Source organism: Papaver somniferum, unplaced genomic scaffold (assembly GCF_003573695.1).
Source record: "Papaver somniferum cultivar HN1 unplaced genomic scaffold, ASM357369v1 unplaced-scaffold_102, whole genome shotgun sequence".
Taxonomy (NCBI): domain Eukaryota; kingdom Viridiplantae; phylum Streptophyta; class Magnoliopsida; order Ranunculales; family Papaveraceae; genus Papaver; species Papaver somniferum.
In genome coordinates, this window is record NW_020619048.1 from 131,229 (window position 1) to 148,536 (window position 17,308).

General features: G+C 35.9%; 2 long non-coding RNA genes across 2 annotated transcripts; one reads left to right on the forward strand and one right to left on the reverse strand.

The window, feature by feature from the left end:
- The first annotated feature begins 4,448 nt into the window (after positions 1–4,448).
- LOC113327529 lies at positions 4,449–9,434 on the forward strand. Its single transcript, XR_003348974.1, has 3 exons — positions 4,449–4,622; positions 4,952–5,008; positions 9,406–9,434. It is a non-coding gene; the product is annotated as an uncharacterized LOC113327529 (long non-coding RNA).
- Positions 9,435–9,669: 235 nt separating this feature from the next.
- On the reverse strand, positions 9,670–11,330 carry LOC113327530. Its single transcript, XR_003348975.1, has 3 exons — positions 11,088–11,330; positions 10,920–10,997; positions 9,670–10,790 (listed from the first exon to the last, which is right to left on the reverse strand). It is a non-coding gene; the product is annotated as an uncharacterized LOC113327530 (long non-coding RNA).
- Between the last annotated feature and the right edge of the window lie 5,978 nt (positions 11,331–17,308).

Here is a 17,308-nt window from a genome sequence, read left to right on the forward strand (position 1 = left end):
GTACGGCCCGATTTAATAAATGAAGGCAATCATATGCCAGTTTAAGATGAAATCACATGACAAGATAAATCTTTTACCGGGACGAAGTCCCTGTTTCTAGCGCCAAATTTTGAACACTCAAATCACGAAGGTATCTGAATGCTCACAACCAGTCATCGTAATCTAGAGTGATTTGTGATGATGATGTCTGAGTGTTGATTCCTCGGCTCAAAACCTTTGGGTTTATCACAGCCTCGTCTAACAACTCCGTGCGGGGCGTTTTCGCACGGGATATAGGTAAAAACAAAGAAAACAATGCATATAAATAAATATCCATGGGGTTAGGCAAATATAATGTGCTGAAATGTAAACAAGACCGAGGTTTACGTGGTTCAGCACTAAGGCCTACATCCACGGGATATGTTGTTTCACTATCTTCCTCACGGTTACAAGAGTAGTCGAATGACTTTGGTTTACATATCTTGTTTATTCTAAAAGATTTACTTACACTCAAAGTCTCTCTCTCCTTCTTTTTCTGATTTTTCGATCCCCCTTCCTCTTGGTGGAGAAGGGGTATTTATAAGGTTAGAATGTGGGACCCATCTCTGAAGACCGTTGGAACCTTATCTTCTTGTGTTCTTGCGTCTATCACGCAGAGGTCTGCGTTTTCCCCTTGATCCCGCAGATACATCCTCGCTCGTTCCACAGGTTGATCGACACGTACACTGCTCAGAGTGTTTAACGCGGGTAGTTGAGAGGTCTGCTCGTGTCAGACAAGTGTCTTCTGCCCCTGTCACGTCCGTGTCAGCTAACTTTCTCTCCACCGTTGATCTTAGCTTCTTTTGGGGATGAGATAAAGTAACTCCTCGGGGTTTATTCGGTGTTTCGCAGCGCATCATGCTTTGATGTCTTGGCCTGTATGCTTTCCACGTATCTTTTTATATACACGTGTCTGATAGTGAGATATATGTGTACACAGTTGTCGCACAAAATGTTGAAGCACATTTATTGGTCTCAAAGCAGTGATGCAAAAGAATTAGAAAACTGACATACATACTACACTGCTGAAATCTATTGTTAGATCTGGCTAACAAGACTATTAAAAATTTTGTTGATTGAAAGGTTTTAAGTTATATAGAATATTTGTGATCAAGATTGTCTGCCTTTACATTTAGATTAAGAAACAATGTTTTTCATTTCTTTCTTTTAGCATCCTTGTTTTGTTATTCAGACTGAATACTGTAGACACGCAAGATGCTGCTCGTATCTTTTGTGTTCTATTTACTGATTAGTTTAGAATAATTGCTGAAGGGTAATGCTATTTCCTATTTGATTAGTTTAGTTTTTGGGTTTGAAGTTGTGGGGACTTTGAGGGCGGTGGTGTGAAGTATTAGCTTGTCCTTTCATGGCGGTAGAAACTCCGTTGAAATTGTATGTAGACTTTTGTCATCCAATAATGCTCTCTTGTTGTAGGTACCCTTTCTGGTTGTTTGCCACCCTCAAAAGTGTTGCCTTTTCGGTCTCTTGAGGTAGTGAAACAGTTGGAGGGAACATACGTTGGAAAACGATTAATAAAAAAATAATTTTTTAAAATTTTAATAAAAAATTATAATTTATTGTTTTATTTTGTGAATGAAATTTTTTAGTCCCACATCGTGGAGTTTCCAATTTTTAGTAGTTTTAAGAAACTATATTAACCTTTTAGTCCCACATCGGGGAGTTTTTCTTCTTAAGTTGTATTTGTCAATTATATAAACAAATTCACTATTTTTGTAAAATCTATGGGAAAGGGGTTGCTCTATATTTAGAGGGACCCCCAAGAGAAAAAATATTTTATATTGTTGTCTCAAGCGTTCGAGATTTTCCTTTATGGTTTTTTCGGAGTTGCCAAGCTCAAGTTGAGCATCTACTACATATCCTGGAGATATCCGTCCTGTGAGGGTGTTTTATCCTGCTAGTAGTAGCTAGGTGTATTAGGGTGTTTTATCCTGGAGATATCCGTCCTGTGAGGGCTATAGCATCACTCTTGAGTGTAGCCGGGCGCAAAGTTTTGCCTTGTTGCTGTTGCGGAAATATATGGAGCTCATTCGTTTCATCAAATCGATCACTTCCATTATAAAAGAGCTAAGTATCAACAACTTTTGCTTATTTGATTTTTCCTTATTTTTGATTATTGCACCCAACAATCTTAAGACATTAGTATTTGTAATAATAAAAAAAATGGTTGGTTGGTTTGTGAATCATGGATGGTAATTGTTGGTTGGTTTGTGTCTCTTTTTATTTATGAATTACCAAAAATATTCCAAATTACCAAAAATGTTCGGTACAGTAATTTCGTTAACAAATTGGTCAAATTGTAGAGTATATTTACTCTAATGCCACAATGTGCCCACATCGCATGCACATTATTTTTCACGGTATTAAGTCTTCCTCTTCCTCCCTCTTCTGTAACTCTATCTCTCTTACTCCTTCGTCGCCTGAAGTCAGAGATGATTGAAAGTTTGAAAGAAACGATTGTAACCCAATTATTTCTCAATCATTATATAAAACCCAATATTCTATTGAAAGAAATAATAGATGATTGTTGTGGATATTGTGGAATTTATTGGTTAAAGTTGTTTTGAACTTTTTCAATTTCAGTTTGTGAAAACCTTTCTTTTCGTGTATGTGCATGTTTTTCTTTGTTAATTTGATTAGGGAATGTGGTAACGGAGATCTGCATTGTTGAATTGATAGTGTTGGTGGAATGCTGTGATTTTTGTATGTAAAAGAATACTGAAAATATCTTAGTTTTGTAGTTTTTCTGGAATACCCAATTAGTGATTTGAGCAAATAGATTGGAATAACTAGAGTTTACTTACTCAGTACTGCAATACTACAATATGGCACCCTCATCTCTGAAGGATGCCACATTGCTTGATAATGTTAAATTGAAAAAATCCCTGAAGGGAATAACTAGAATACCCAATGTTTTGCTACTCATCTTGATGAAGTTGATCGAACCATGTAATCAACTTTCTGTAATGCAGCAAACACATTTCAGGAAACATATGGAAGAACAACAATCCTTTTCTTACTTAATTTGTGGCAACTAGACCGATGTACAAGTAATTACATAGGATATTTGTTTATGCTTTATGTAAATTCAGTTTATTTATTTATTTTGCTTTTGATAGGTGTTGAGGTACAAATTTTCAGTTTATGGACTTCACTAATTCTAGATGGTTGCTGCTACTTTACATCCAAGGTTTTTAACTGTCTAAGAAAAGAGATTAAGAAAATGCTTGTTTTCTCTCTTTGTTCTGTCTCAATTGGTGGCTCAGTTTAGACTATCAAGTCAAAGAGGTATTTGGTTCAGCTAAGTGTGTGCGTGACTGCTGGTGGTAAGTGAGTGACTGCTGGTTGTGAGTGAGGGAGTGGTGTCGGTGGTGAGTACTTGGCATTAATCACTATGAAATTTCAATTATGCTCCAAAATTCAATTGTTGTTAAGTGTGTCACATCTGGTGGTGAGTGAGTGAATATGAGTTTTTTTTAGATGTTTGATTATTTGTTCCTCTTTCTTTCTTTTTTTTGCAGCATGATGGCAAGAGTATTCCTTACCTTTTGATCGAGAAACACCAAGTTTTACTCATATGACTTTGGCTGAACTCGAGAAAGCTGGTATTTTGAAGTTTCTTATTATACGGGTGATGCCACATTATCTTATTTATGATGTTTATTCTTTCGCAGTTCCATAAGAGTTGTAAGCAGCTGGTGGATTAATTCATGGAAGGCGCTTTCGAGAATAAAGAGAAGCTCACGGAATTCTTGATTGGTTAAGCCTAAGGGAGCTTGGATGGAGCTGAAGGCACTGGCTGAGTAAGTTTAATGAATTCTTTCTTATGAATATTTTTTCCATTACATATTGCAATTGTATGGTTTGATTGATCTTAAGGTTCAAAGGAAAATCGAAATTTGTAGGTATCTTATTATAAGGCTCAATTAATTGGTCACAAGGTGAAACAGGTGAAAACTTTGTTAAGAAAAACAATTCAAGAAAAAACTTTAATGTCTTTTGTAGTCTATTATGGGCTTAAATCTGTCCATTGGGTCTCCCTCTGATGAACTTCGTTTTGGTTGAATTTTGCGACTTTTTGAATTTCTTTAACAACATCAGCTTATGCTGAGTCCATGAATTAGATCATATGATTGGCAGGTCAAATTGAGGATTATTTCCCATTCTTGATTCTTGAGAGGAATGACTTGGTCAATTTCTTGTTATCGAAATGAATGACTGACTGAAAATTCTTTCCACATGCTTGTAGTTCTCTACTTGAAACCTTAGCTCTTGCGAACATAAGAATAAAAGCTCACTTTAATTTTCTGTTCTTGCAGGGAAGTGCTAAGAGGCCAGTGTTTTTTTAAGAAACTGGACAAAGTTTACTATATATTTACAAGCATGCCATATCTTTGGTGGAGGATGTTTCTCGGATCACTACAAGAAAACCTAGCTTAAGCGACCAAAATCCTAGCAAGAACCCAGTTGGCTTGCAACTGCAAGTCAGTTGGCTTGCTATAAATTTATGGCCATTAAATTTAAGCCACTACCGGATATCTTTGCTCCACCACCTGATATGTTTGCTCGCTCGATCTCTTTTGCAAGTAATTCATAACGACCAAAAATGTGCTCTTATATATAGCTATTTACTTTGAGGCACCATCTAGTAACAACCAAAAACAAATGGGTTGGTTAAACTTCTCTCAGCGACTAACTTCCAAACTTCCACCTACCACCTATTCAACCGAGAATTGGATATTAGTTATGTTGAGTCCTCCAAGACATACCATTAGCTTTATAATTTGTGGTTCATACTTGGCCGTCAAGTTTACTTTCGGTTGAGATGTTTTTCTGGAGTTATTTTGTGTCTTGAACATGTCTGAGGAAACTTTGATGTTGTAACGATGTTTCAGCATTTTTGAAAATTTTGCAGGCCGGGCATGGGTCGAGGAGGAGGCTCTGGTTTATCAAATCGTGGAGGTAGTACAAGGTATGGTGTTAATACAGGCTCCTTTAAGTTTTGCTAACTAGTCCCAAACGTATTGTCTTTAGTTCTAAGGTTTTTGGGCGCAGTCACCGAGCCTTTCCCATAATCTCATCACAATTATTATTGTGAAGATTAGAACCCTTCCAAAGATTAGGACCCTTCCAAATGCCAATAATGTTTGTTTTTTTTTGTAACTTTTGATTGTATTAATTTTATTTCAAGTAATGCTGCATGATTTTTGTTAGGGGGAGAGCAAAAAATTATCCGAGGAGAGCGAAAACCGTAGTTGACTCATTAACTAGACCGATTTGAATTTTAAATATTAACTGGGACAAGTATACCCTTCCACACGCTCCCCTCACATGCTTACAAACCAAAACTAACTTGACTCACAAATCTGTTCACAACCAGTCGAACCTTTCTTCTCCCTTCTTACTTTTTCAGTTATGCAGTGATAAATGATCGACTGTGACAACATTAGTGATAGATACATGATTATACATGTCCATTAATTGCTGATCAATGGTAACTATAACCTTTTTTACTAACCAGTGCACAACTCCATTTAAAAGATAACTAGAATACGTATTTTCATATATGAAAAGAGCGTTTCCTATTTTTTTCCATGAATGTGTAAACATGAATTTCAGAGTGGCTATAATGTAGTGCCAACTTGTAATCACGAATCTTACAATCGTATCTACATGCATATGCTACAGCAAATCCATTATAGGATTATTTAACTATGTTCTTGTATTTTTGGAATATATGCAACCATTACTACTCAATTGACATCAAAAGGCTGGAAAAAAAGGACTAGTCAACAGAATCAACATAGTGAACTTCAATGTATATCAAATTAATGAAACTAATGTAAAAGTATCCTCTGGAGGTCTTGAACAAGATCTACAGACAGTGGAAGCCATAGGAAAAGAGATAACATTATTCAAAAGAAACAAATATAAAAGAAAATTGTATGGTTCATCTTATGCACTAATCTTTATGAAGACGAACCCTTTTTGTTTCTCTAGTTCCCACCATATCTTCATATTTCTTAATTCTTTTCATGTATGGTTCCGACCAGTTATCCGAGAAATTGTTCTTCTTCTTTTGTTTCTGCCAATAAGAGAATCTTGGAAGTGAAGGCAACGGAGAGTTCCGTTTCAATTTTAATCCGATGTAGTGATTGTTGTCGACGAAACCCATAGCCACCATATTTCTTCTTACCTTCGGGGAAGCTTCATTGGTTGTAGGAATAAAGGTCATGCTTTGTTCTTCACTCAAATATACAACTGTTGTGGTGAAAGCCTCGGCAATAATGAAACCACTCTCAGGCATTCTCATCCATTGGTTATTATCAATGTTGTCTTCCAATTCTTTTAGCAGATCGACACCCCACATTTGCTCGTACATGGTCCTGTGTTGTTCTATATTTCCTAGCATTATTTCTCGCAAATACCTACAAGGGTTGTGATGTCTTACCTTGATAGCCAATTGCTTCAATAAAACATGGTAACCGCAATTTCCGTCAGCTGGCATCTCTTGTGTAGCAGCGATGAATTTCCGCATTACTGAAGGAATATCACTCAAGTACCTTGGATCAACTAAGTTAGTATCCTTTTTTTGCGCTGCTAGCCTTTTACGGTTCCTTTTTTCTCCCAATTTCACCAAAATATCGACAGTTTTATCGATATGCTCGTAGAAAGACGGCTCTCGTACAGTTGATCTATCTTTTATTAGTTGCTTCTTGGACTTGCGACCTCGATGCACTTGGGATACTTCTGGATATTGAAGGTTGATGGTGCATGGAAATGCAATTGGTTTCAGTTGGGCAAGGATTCTTATCTGTTCATTTTCTGTCGCTCGTTCCCATGTATCTCGAATCGCAAAAAACTCTGGTGTTTCTTCAAATGGTAGATTAATCCGGCTTGGAGATGGAGGTGAACTACTCAATTGCCTCCAAAACGGATCAATAATATTGAGCGGTATGACCTTACCTTGTCTCTTCAATGCACCTATTTCACATGCACATGGAAGACCATTAACCGTACGAGCCAAACAATTGCATGTCACATTCATCGACCCTACGTCAACATTCTTATGTATCTCATCATCTAAAATCTTCAAAGCTTTAATTGACACAAAATTGAGGATTTCTTGAAATAAATTTTCGAGTCTGTGATCATGCATTTGCCTAGTTTTGCTTCTCTCGAACTCGGCCTCAACATGAACATGCTCATTTTCGTAAGAACAATGAGCACGAAGAAAACAATTAACAAAGTTACCTCGTGAGTTACCCAAGTATAATTTCAACTTGGCGTGTGCACTCTCAACTCTGCTTGTGGCGATGTTGTTAAAATGTTTAATTTTATCGGTCCAAGCCGAAACAAACTTCTCTTTATATGGATCCAACCAAGTTTTGATAACATATCTCACAGCATCTTTACATTTCGGTTCCCAAGTGGAGACAAATTTATTTAAATTTTTCTTATATTCATCTTCAGATGGCGACGTGACAACATCCTTCCATGCCTCATACCATTTTTTGAGTTCCTTTTTTTTCTTATCCTGCTTTTCCTTTTGTTTCCCCTTCTCTTTTTTTCGGGGTATGACATTATCAATCTTCTTTGGTCTGTCTTTGTCATTGGCAGTTGCAGTTGCAGGTTTGAGTTTGAAGTAACATTTACCGTGAGCATACACGTTCTTCCCGATATGCCATGCGCAAAGTAGATGAGATGATTTGGGAAACACGTGATGAATTGCACTAATTAAACCAACTTCACAATCTGTAACGAAAACCGATGGAATTTCATTTTTCTATAGAGTCGCTTGATACATTCTAGAGCCCATATGTAGTTTGCTTCTTTTTCTCGACTCATGAAAGCTACCGCAACAGTGAATGTTGCTCCCGTCGACGTGTGAGATACAACATGGAACAACGGTAACTTATATCTGTTGGTTTTATAGGTGCAATCCAATAGAAGAAATTCATGAAAACATTGTGCCAACTTCACCGAAACCGGATGAGAAAAAAAGAGATCAGTAACCTTCTTTGTCATGGGATCATACTTATACTCAACCGTGTAATGGTGTTCTTGTGCTAACTTAAAGAAGTGTTGTATCATAGATCTACCTTGCATTGCATACATTTTCAGCTTGCGCCTTTCATTATAGATGGTTCTCATGGTGGAACAGTTCTTAGGGTTATCTTTTTTGAGAGTAGTAAGAATTTCCCGAGGTCGACACCCACTTTCTGTCAATTTTTGGACTTCCATCTTTTCTTTTTCCTCCAACCTTCCAGCATAACCGTGTCCTACCAATGTGGTTGGAAGCTGGTGATTATGGTAACCACATCCAACTCTAAGCTTCCATATCCCATACTTATTGCAACTTCCATTTAGGCGAAATGGACAGTTACATTTGATGGTGCCACACTTTCTCTTTTTTGTTATGGTAGTCTTTGGCACATAGTTCTTCCCTCGATGACTAGTGTGATGACCACTTCTTTCACAACAGAGTTGTATCCGAGATCCTTGACCATTATCTAGAGTGTTCTTCATCTGTGATGATTTACACACAACCTGAAAATTGTGTTCTCTACCAATAGCCAAACACCACGATTGTAGTTCTTCTCTAGTACTGAAACCCTCCATCTTTAGAAAATATTCCGTAAAATCGATATGTTCATAGGACACCAAAGATTCAGGAATAGGATTAGGTTCTTTAGTGAAAGGCAGAGACGCAGATTGAACAAGCTAGACAACAACATAAAAGAAATTGTGTGTTACGTATTTCCCATTTACAAAAACAATGGTAAACAATGAAATTTTCAGGCAACAATGAAAACATATGTTTACGTAAAACTGCATAGATGAACCAAGCTTTTCAAAAATAAAATAAATAATAAATAAAATAATGTTAAACTGATTTTCATACCTGGGATTCTTCGTTTCCTGTAAAATCCGGTATATTTGAAGCATTATCTTCCAAACTTTCAAAATCTGAATAGTCAGTTGCCATTATGGATGCTTTCAATGGAGTAAATGTCGAAACAGTACGATTGGCGACTAATAAGTCATAACTCGAGTTTTAGGGTTTCACGACATTTTTGATTGCTAAGGATCATAATGAATTGAATACATAAATTGTTTCTTTAAACTTCCGTTTCAATAAATAGACTTTAGGTTAATAAATAGACCTTAGGTTAAATTAGAGAGGTTAGGTTAGGTTAGGTCAGAAGGGTATACTTGTCCCAGTTAATATTTAAAATTCAAATCGGTCTAGTTAATGAGTCAACTACGGTTTTCGCTCTCCTCGGATAATTTTTTGTTCTCCCCCTAACAAAAATCATGCTGCATTGGTGACAATTGCCTGTTCTTTTTTGCATTTTCTGCTTGTAGGAACAACCGTGGTGGTGGTGGTGCTCAACATGGCCGTGGTGGAGCTAAAAGCCGTGGTGGTGGTGCCGGCTGTGGCCGAGGTGGCGGTCGTGGAAAGACTAAACCAACTGTTAAGTCTTCTAGCGAGCTTGATGCTGAACTAGAGAGTTATCATGCTGAAGCTATGCAATCTTGGTAAATATTTGCAGCTAACTAGTCGATTACAAGGAGTGACTCTACTGTATAAAAACCATCCTCCTGTGGTAGCTTCTTTTGAGTCTTTTGCTTTGGGATACTTGCTTTTATTTTGTCCTCAGCAAGTTAGTTACTCATCTTTGCAGTTTGTCAACCGACAGTTTGTTTTTGAAGTAGGCATTTGCAATCTTAGTCTTAATGCAGCAATCTTACAAAATTTATATGATGGAACATGAAAACTCATTCAAATTAATGCTTTGATTCACATGATAAAATGCTTGGACAAGCAAATGGGAAAAAATTGAACATGAATCGACTTAATTAACATTTCTCTTTTACAAATCCACAACCCACATCTCTCAAGTCAGAATCTGAAACTTTTAACAGTCAGATAGTCAGATTCAACAATTTCAAAAGTAAAACCCAAGTTTTGCCTTATCCTTACCTTCTCAATTGCTGGCAATTATATCAAGCCTAAGAATACCTGAAGTTATGCAGAATAACTAAATCAATAACTGCCTTATCCTTACCTTCTCCACTGCTGGCAATTGTTTTCCATTCTCAAACACAGGTGAATCAAGAAAATAGTGCTTCCATAGATACAAAATAAGCCCCAAATTTATAGTAATTGAACCTAAGAATCAACCAAATTTATCAATCTTACAAAATACTCAGCATAAGTATAGATATGAATTTAATTTCAATAAACCCGATTAAAAATCAAAACTTTAGAGAACCCAGAATCTAAAAACTTAGAAAGTTTCATGTACTAACCGTACAAAACCTTAAAGAAGCTACTTAGAATCAAAACTAGCATAAATATATCAAAATCCATTAACTAAAATGCCTCCCTAGCATACTAATTCACACGGCTTGACCACCTGAGTTTAAAACTCATTTACATCTTAATTTAGCTGATAGAAAACAACAAAAGATACCCATACATACATTTACGAAAACAGATTTCTTTAAACATGAATAGACTATGAAACTCACCTTTAACTGTAAATCTATGTTAAGAACAGAGTGCTTGAGATCACATTATGCGAACTTATGTATTTACTTACAAACAATAGCACTAAGAAGTCACTGCACCAATACACACAGTCATACACTGTGATGTATTAACGTTTTCAGTAGTGGTGACCAAAATTCTCCAATTCATCTTCTAATTCCCTTTCACACAATCTCATTAAAGATCCAATCTCCATCTGAAAACACAAATCAAGTTCGTCAAGAATAAACTAACCAAAACTGAGAGAAAATTCTAAGCATAATTTTGTCAAACAGATTATAAGCATATGTAAATAAATAGAGATGTGGAACGTAGGAAACTTAACTGTCGGTAAATAAATAGAGATATGCAAATTTCTGATACCTTTCTCCATCAAACTCTCTCAATGTTTTGCTTCTTCTCCCTGGAGTGGAAATCAGACATTTTTTTCTTCAGTAACCAAAATTTAGCAAAACCCAGACGTAAAAAACCCTTCACAAGAACAAAGGTTTACCTATATTTACAAAATCCACTTCAAATATCTCGGATTTCCCCTGTTACACCATCATTCAATTCTAAAATCTAGACCCTAATAACAATAAAATAAAAATTCACTTTGAAGAAAATCATCGATTGTTATTTAATTGTAAGAAAGGGGTTAGGGAAGAAATTTTTGACGAGTGAGACCGAGAAAGATGTAAATTTCTTAAAGAAAGTGGAGAGAGTTTGAGGGGTTTGAATTGAGGTTATAATTTTAAAGTTTTTATCAGAATTTAGATTCCAACCAAAATTATTTTTGGCGGAAGATTTAAACTAACGCGCCCAAAATTCCCGCGTAACTTTTCACCAAAAGATGTTTTTGGCGGAAAATCATCAACATCGTTGGATAAGGAACTGATCCGTGTGCGTTTTTGTATTTGCAAATCTGTTCATTCGATGAAACAATCCAGTTTCTTATTGGCCGAAAATGTGTCATGCGGATTGGACTAGGTGGCGAGCCACACTTTAGTTTTCTATTGGCCGCAAAATGTATCATACGGATCGGACTAGGTGGCGAGTCTCTTTTCGCTTGGTGATCCAAGTTTTTCTGGTGGAAACTTTCTTTTGTGGCCTCCTTGGGTAAGATTTTATTGAAATTTAGGTAATTGATATTAACCGGAGAAACCTATGGTATCCGCGCGGAGTAAACTGGTATTGGGTAAGATTAACGGATAACAAGCAAAAGTAAGTAAAGTCGATGAAAAAAATAGTTTTCTTATGAAAGGGATACAAATTTTCATCACCAAAAGATTCATCATCTCAATCGTCGTCCAAATTTCTAGACGACTGCTTTACATTAAGGGGACGACAAAGAATTCAAATTGAAGGATTATTTAAAACACTACCTCTAAGTTGAGCGAATTCGAGTAAATTTCAAGAAATTGAAAATGTAATCATTTTGAATCGAGACAATTGTGTCAAAACTGAAAGATTAAAATAAGAATTTGATAATTTAATTGTAACAAATCGAAAAATAATTGGAAATTTAAAATCGATTGAATTTGAATAAATTCGAATAAAACTGAAAATATACGAATCCTAATGCTTAGTTTTTTGTTCTGAATTAGGTCTTGAGTTTCTTGTGTGACATAAATTTACATGCAATCCTAATTTGGTTGGGTGATACAATTTTTTGGCATGTTATGTTAATAAATAAACACTTTTCCAACAGTTTTCCTGATAGCTCAACCAATAACTTTAACATTTCTTCTGGTGGTCAAAAATTTTCTAAGTGCATGCCACATTTATGTTATGGCCTCCTTGTGTTGCAAATGCAGAAGGAAATGACATGTACAACGATTGGTGGATACTATGTAAATGAGGTCAACGAACATTAGGTTTAAATTGATGGATGACCATATAAACGAATCGAAACCAAGAGAAATTGAGTGAGGTTGAGTGATATTTACAAAATTCATAGATAACATATCAAACTTACGGAGGTCGGTGAACATTCGGTTAAAATGGTGGCTAATTAGAGAACGTAATGAAATCAGAGAGAAATTATGTGAGGTTGAATGACAATATGTAAGATTGATTCTAAAAAAAATAAAAATAAGGACATAGGAGGTAAGATTAACAAGAAATAAGTGAAATTTAACTAATTAAAACAAATTATAATTTAATTTCAATTTGAATTAATAGGTAATAACACAACCCACGGAATCCCGAATAAATCGAGCAAAGTCAAGCAATATGATTTCTTCTTCGATTTCTTCACTTTTAGGGTTTTGATTTTTTTAATTTCTCGATTTTTTTATGGTTGTTTTGTTGGTCGATGTTATGATTTCTTCGTTTGATCGATGATTTGGTGATTTAGTGATTCTTTGCTTCTGCTTTGATTTATGATTTGTTTTTGGTTTTTACAAATGCATGGAGATGGGAGAGGAGTTGAACATAATCTAGAGGAGATGAAAGAGAAGAGGGTTTTATCATTAGGAAAAATGAAGAAACGATATATTATAGCCATCTTTGGTTAGCCCAGTTGGCCAAGAACCCGATTCTCAAGTAGGAGGTCAGCGGATTGAGTCTCCACTCAAGAGTTTGGAGATCTCATGAAATATTCCCTCTTATATGTAAATACTTATATATGTTATGGCGGGTTCGATATTGTTAGAGCACTGCTCGGTCGAACTCGCGTGCGTTGCTATCCCAAGCATGTTTGTCAAAGTTAGTGATCAAAACCATAAGTCTTGATTTTAGCCTATTTATAAATGTCTCAGACTAGGAAATAGATTGTGTAGTTGAGCTTAGATTTCACAGAGTTCATCATTTGAAGACGAAAAACTACTAAGGGGATCTTGTAGAACTTCTTCGAAAAAAGATGGAGACTTGAACTCATCCATCACTTGGAAAGTCTATTTCTATTATCTCCTATATTGAGACATAAGTCGTGTTATGATATAGTTTTTTCTATACACATTTGAGATTTCAGATGAGTATATCTCGCTTACATATTTTTTGAAATATGTGTTGGTAAGCTTTCGCTTCGACCAAGTTCATCTTATATCATGAGAAAATTACCGAGTAACGTCTTACATGGTTTGTGTGATACAATCATTTGATGTAGGCTTGGAATGATTCGATAATGATTATTTCAATATCTTGAAAATTGCTTTGATGCTAACAGTGTGTGAAAACGGCTATTATCATTATAAAAGAATGTTTCAATGATTGAAATAAAGATTTTAGAATCTTGTAACCATCTTTGTATATAAGCATAGTGTGTTCGCACATTAGTGTATAAGTCCAAAACCGGGAACCTAAAGTATGCATACTTGTGTATATACAAAAAGGTTGTAGGATAATGGGTAAGTATGCGTACCCGTACGCATACTGGCGGAAGTTCACGTCCGTGAATTTCTGCTAAGTTTGAAAACCAAAACCAAACTCATTCGGTTACCTAAAGTATGCGTACTGGCGGAAAGTTCACGTCCGTGAATTTCTGCTGAGTTTGACAACTAAAATAAACTCAAATCCGGTTACTTAAGTACGCATACCCGTACGCATACTTAAGTGTGTTACTTTTTTAAAATTGGTTGTACATGAACCTAAACATTTAACAATAAGGAATGCAATCTTTGCAAACCGTGGCTATAATGTTCATGTATTGATTCGAGTAAATTAAACCGATTTTGCTTCAATTGTGTTCTTGTATAATACATGAGAAATTCACGGATGAATATTGAATGCTCTTTAACTAGTCTCATTTGAACTAGTTATGGTTAAGATGAATAAGGTTGATATGAGAGTAATCATATGGCTAACCTCGATTAACTATTTGTGAACCAACATGGTGTACACATTTAGGTACGGTTACATAAACCTAAATGAGGGTACATTTCATTTGTGTGTAACAAGCTAAGTTCGATCTAAAGGTTGAAAGATATTATCTTAGTTGAATTAGGTTTTTCATCTAACGATGAATATTGAATGCTCTGTTACCAAGGTAACTTAGATTGCAAACCCTGATTTGAAAACTATATAAAGGAGAACTCTAGCAACTGGGAAACCTAATCCCCACACCTCATGTGTGTTACTGTAGCGGCTTAATACAGTGTGGTGTTCAATCTGGACTAGGTCCCGGGGTTTTTATGCATTTGCGGTTTCCTCGTTAACAAACGATGAGACGAAGATTTTGTGATTACTTTTTATCTTGCCTATCGGAGATAGAAATATCAAGCTAATTATTATAATTGTACTCGTACGATAGAAATAGCAAGATCTGATCACACAACTACAAGAAAAGTAGTATCGGTCTGGCTTCACAATCCCAATGAAGTCTTTAAGTCGTTAACCTGGTTTAGAAGAAGAAACCAAAGGTTAAAGTAGAATCGACTATAGCTTAACACAACTAGTATCACACAGAATATGTGGGGATTAGGTTTCCCAGTTGCTAGATTTCTCCGTTATATAGTCTTTCAAATCATGGTTTGCAATCAATGTTAGCTTAGTAACAAAGCATTCAATATTCACCGTTAGATGAAAATCTGATTAGATTCGAGCTAATATTTATCAACCGTTAGATCGAAAACATAGCTTGTTACACACAAATAAAATGTACGTTTTTAGGCTTGTGTAACCCTACCCAAACGTGTACATTAGTTGGTTCAACAATAGTTAACCAAATGGTTAGCCATATGATCACTTTCATATCAATCATATTCTTCTTCACCATAACTAGTTCAAATGACTCAAATGAACTAGTTAGAGAGTTGTTCAATTGCAAGGAAATATCATGTACTACACAAGACACAAAGTGATTGAAACATAACATGACTTTCATCACTAGGTAAAGATGGACTTGGCTAAAGCGAAAGCTTTACCAACGCATATTTCGAGAAATAGACAGGCGAGGTAAACTCGGCTCGAAATACCAAATGTGTATAATCTAAGTCTATATAGCAAAACGACTTTTGTCTCAAGATAGGAGATAAATAGACTTTGAGTGATAGATAAGTTCAAGTCTCCACATACCTTTTAGTCGATGAAGATCCACCAGTTCCTTGAGTAGTCCTTCGTCTTGTATGATGATTGCCATGGAGTTCTTGAGCTCAACTACACTTTTTATCCTAGTCCGAGACCTTAGCTATAGTATACTAGAAATCAAGACTTATAGTTTTGATCACTAACATTGACAAACATGCTTGAGATAGCAACGCATGCGAGTTTGACCGAGCAATGCTCTAACAATTTTCATCGGTTTTACCAAGTTTCCGGCTTATAGTGGTCCACTCACGTCCAGGTTTCAATCTCGAAATGGAATCCTACCTGTAAATGGTCTTATTGTTTCTAATTAAGTCACTAAAATTTAGAGTTTATGCCTATAACGGTCTTATTGTAATTGTTTCTAATCCAACGAACCAAGTTTGCGGCTTATAGTGATCCACTCACGGCCATGTTTCGATCTTAGAGCCATGTTATGACTCTATTCTACTAAAAACTATTTTGGTATGCGTACTTCTACTAAAGTTTGAATCGACACTTAGCTTCATATTTATCGATTTTGATGATGTATCATGCTAAGTTTGAAGTCCTAACCCTCCCGGAGCTTCGTGGTTCAAAGTTTGTATCCCGCTATACCGAATTTGAAGTTCGAACCGACACTGAGCTTCATATCTATCTATCTCGATGATGTATCATGCTAAGTTTGAAGTCAAAACCCTCCTTGAGCTTTTTGGTTCATAGTTTGTATGTCGTTATACCACATTTGAAGTTCAAATCGACAATGATATTCATATTTATCGATTTTGATAATGTGTCATGCTAAGTTTGAAGTCAGAACCCTCCCAGAGCTTCATGGTTCATAATTTGTATCCCGTTATACCGAGTTTGAAGTTTGAATCGTCATTGAGCTTCATATTTATATATTTCGATGATATATCATGCTAAGTTTGAAGTCAAAACCCTCTCGAAGCTTCTTGGTTCATAGTTCGTATGCCGTTATACCACATTTGAAGTTCGAATCGGCATTGAGGTTCATATTTGTCGGTTTCAATGATGTATCCCACTAAGTTTGAAGTCAGAACCAGATTAGAGCTTCATGGTTCATAGTTATTTTATCGTTATACCATATTTTAAGTTCAAACCGACACAAAGCTTCATATTTATCGATTTCGATGATGTATCCCCACCCGGAGCTTCTTGGTTCATAGTTTGTATGCCATTATACCACATTTGAAGTTCGAACCGACATTGAGCTTCATATTTATCGATTTCGATGATGTATCTCGCTAAGTTTGAAGTTAGAACCAGCCTGAAACTTCTTGGTTCATAGTTTGTATGTCGTTATACCACATTTGAAGTTTGAATCGACATTGAGCTTATATTTGTCTATTTTTATGATGTATGATGCTAAGTTTGAAGTCAGAACCCACCCGGAGCTTCCTAGTTCATAGTTTGTATGCCGTTATACCACATTTGAAGTTCGAATCGACACTGAGCTTCATATTTATTGATTTCGATGATGTGGCCTGCTAACCTGAGTCTACCATTGTGAACTAAATCTACTTCATGACCTGTATGACTGGTCGAAATTACTTCATAACCTATGTGACTAGTTGAAATTTAACCCGGAAGCACACCGAGAAAGCACAAAAGCACGTAGAGAAAGCACAAAGAAAACACACTTACTTGATCCGTATGAATGTCTTAAATCAAATCATGACCGTCCAAAGATTTTCAAGAATCCGTATG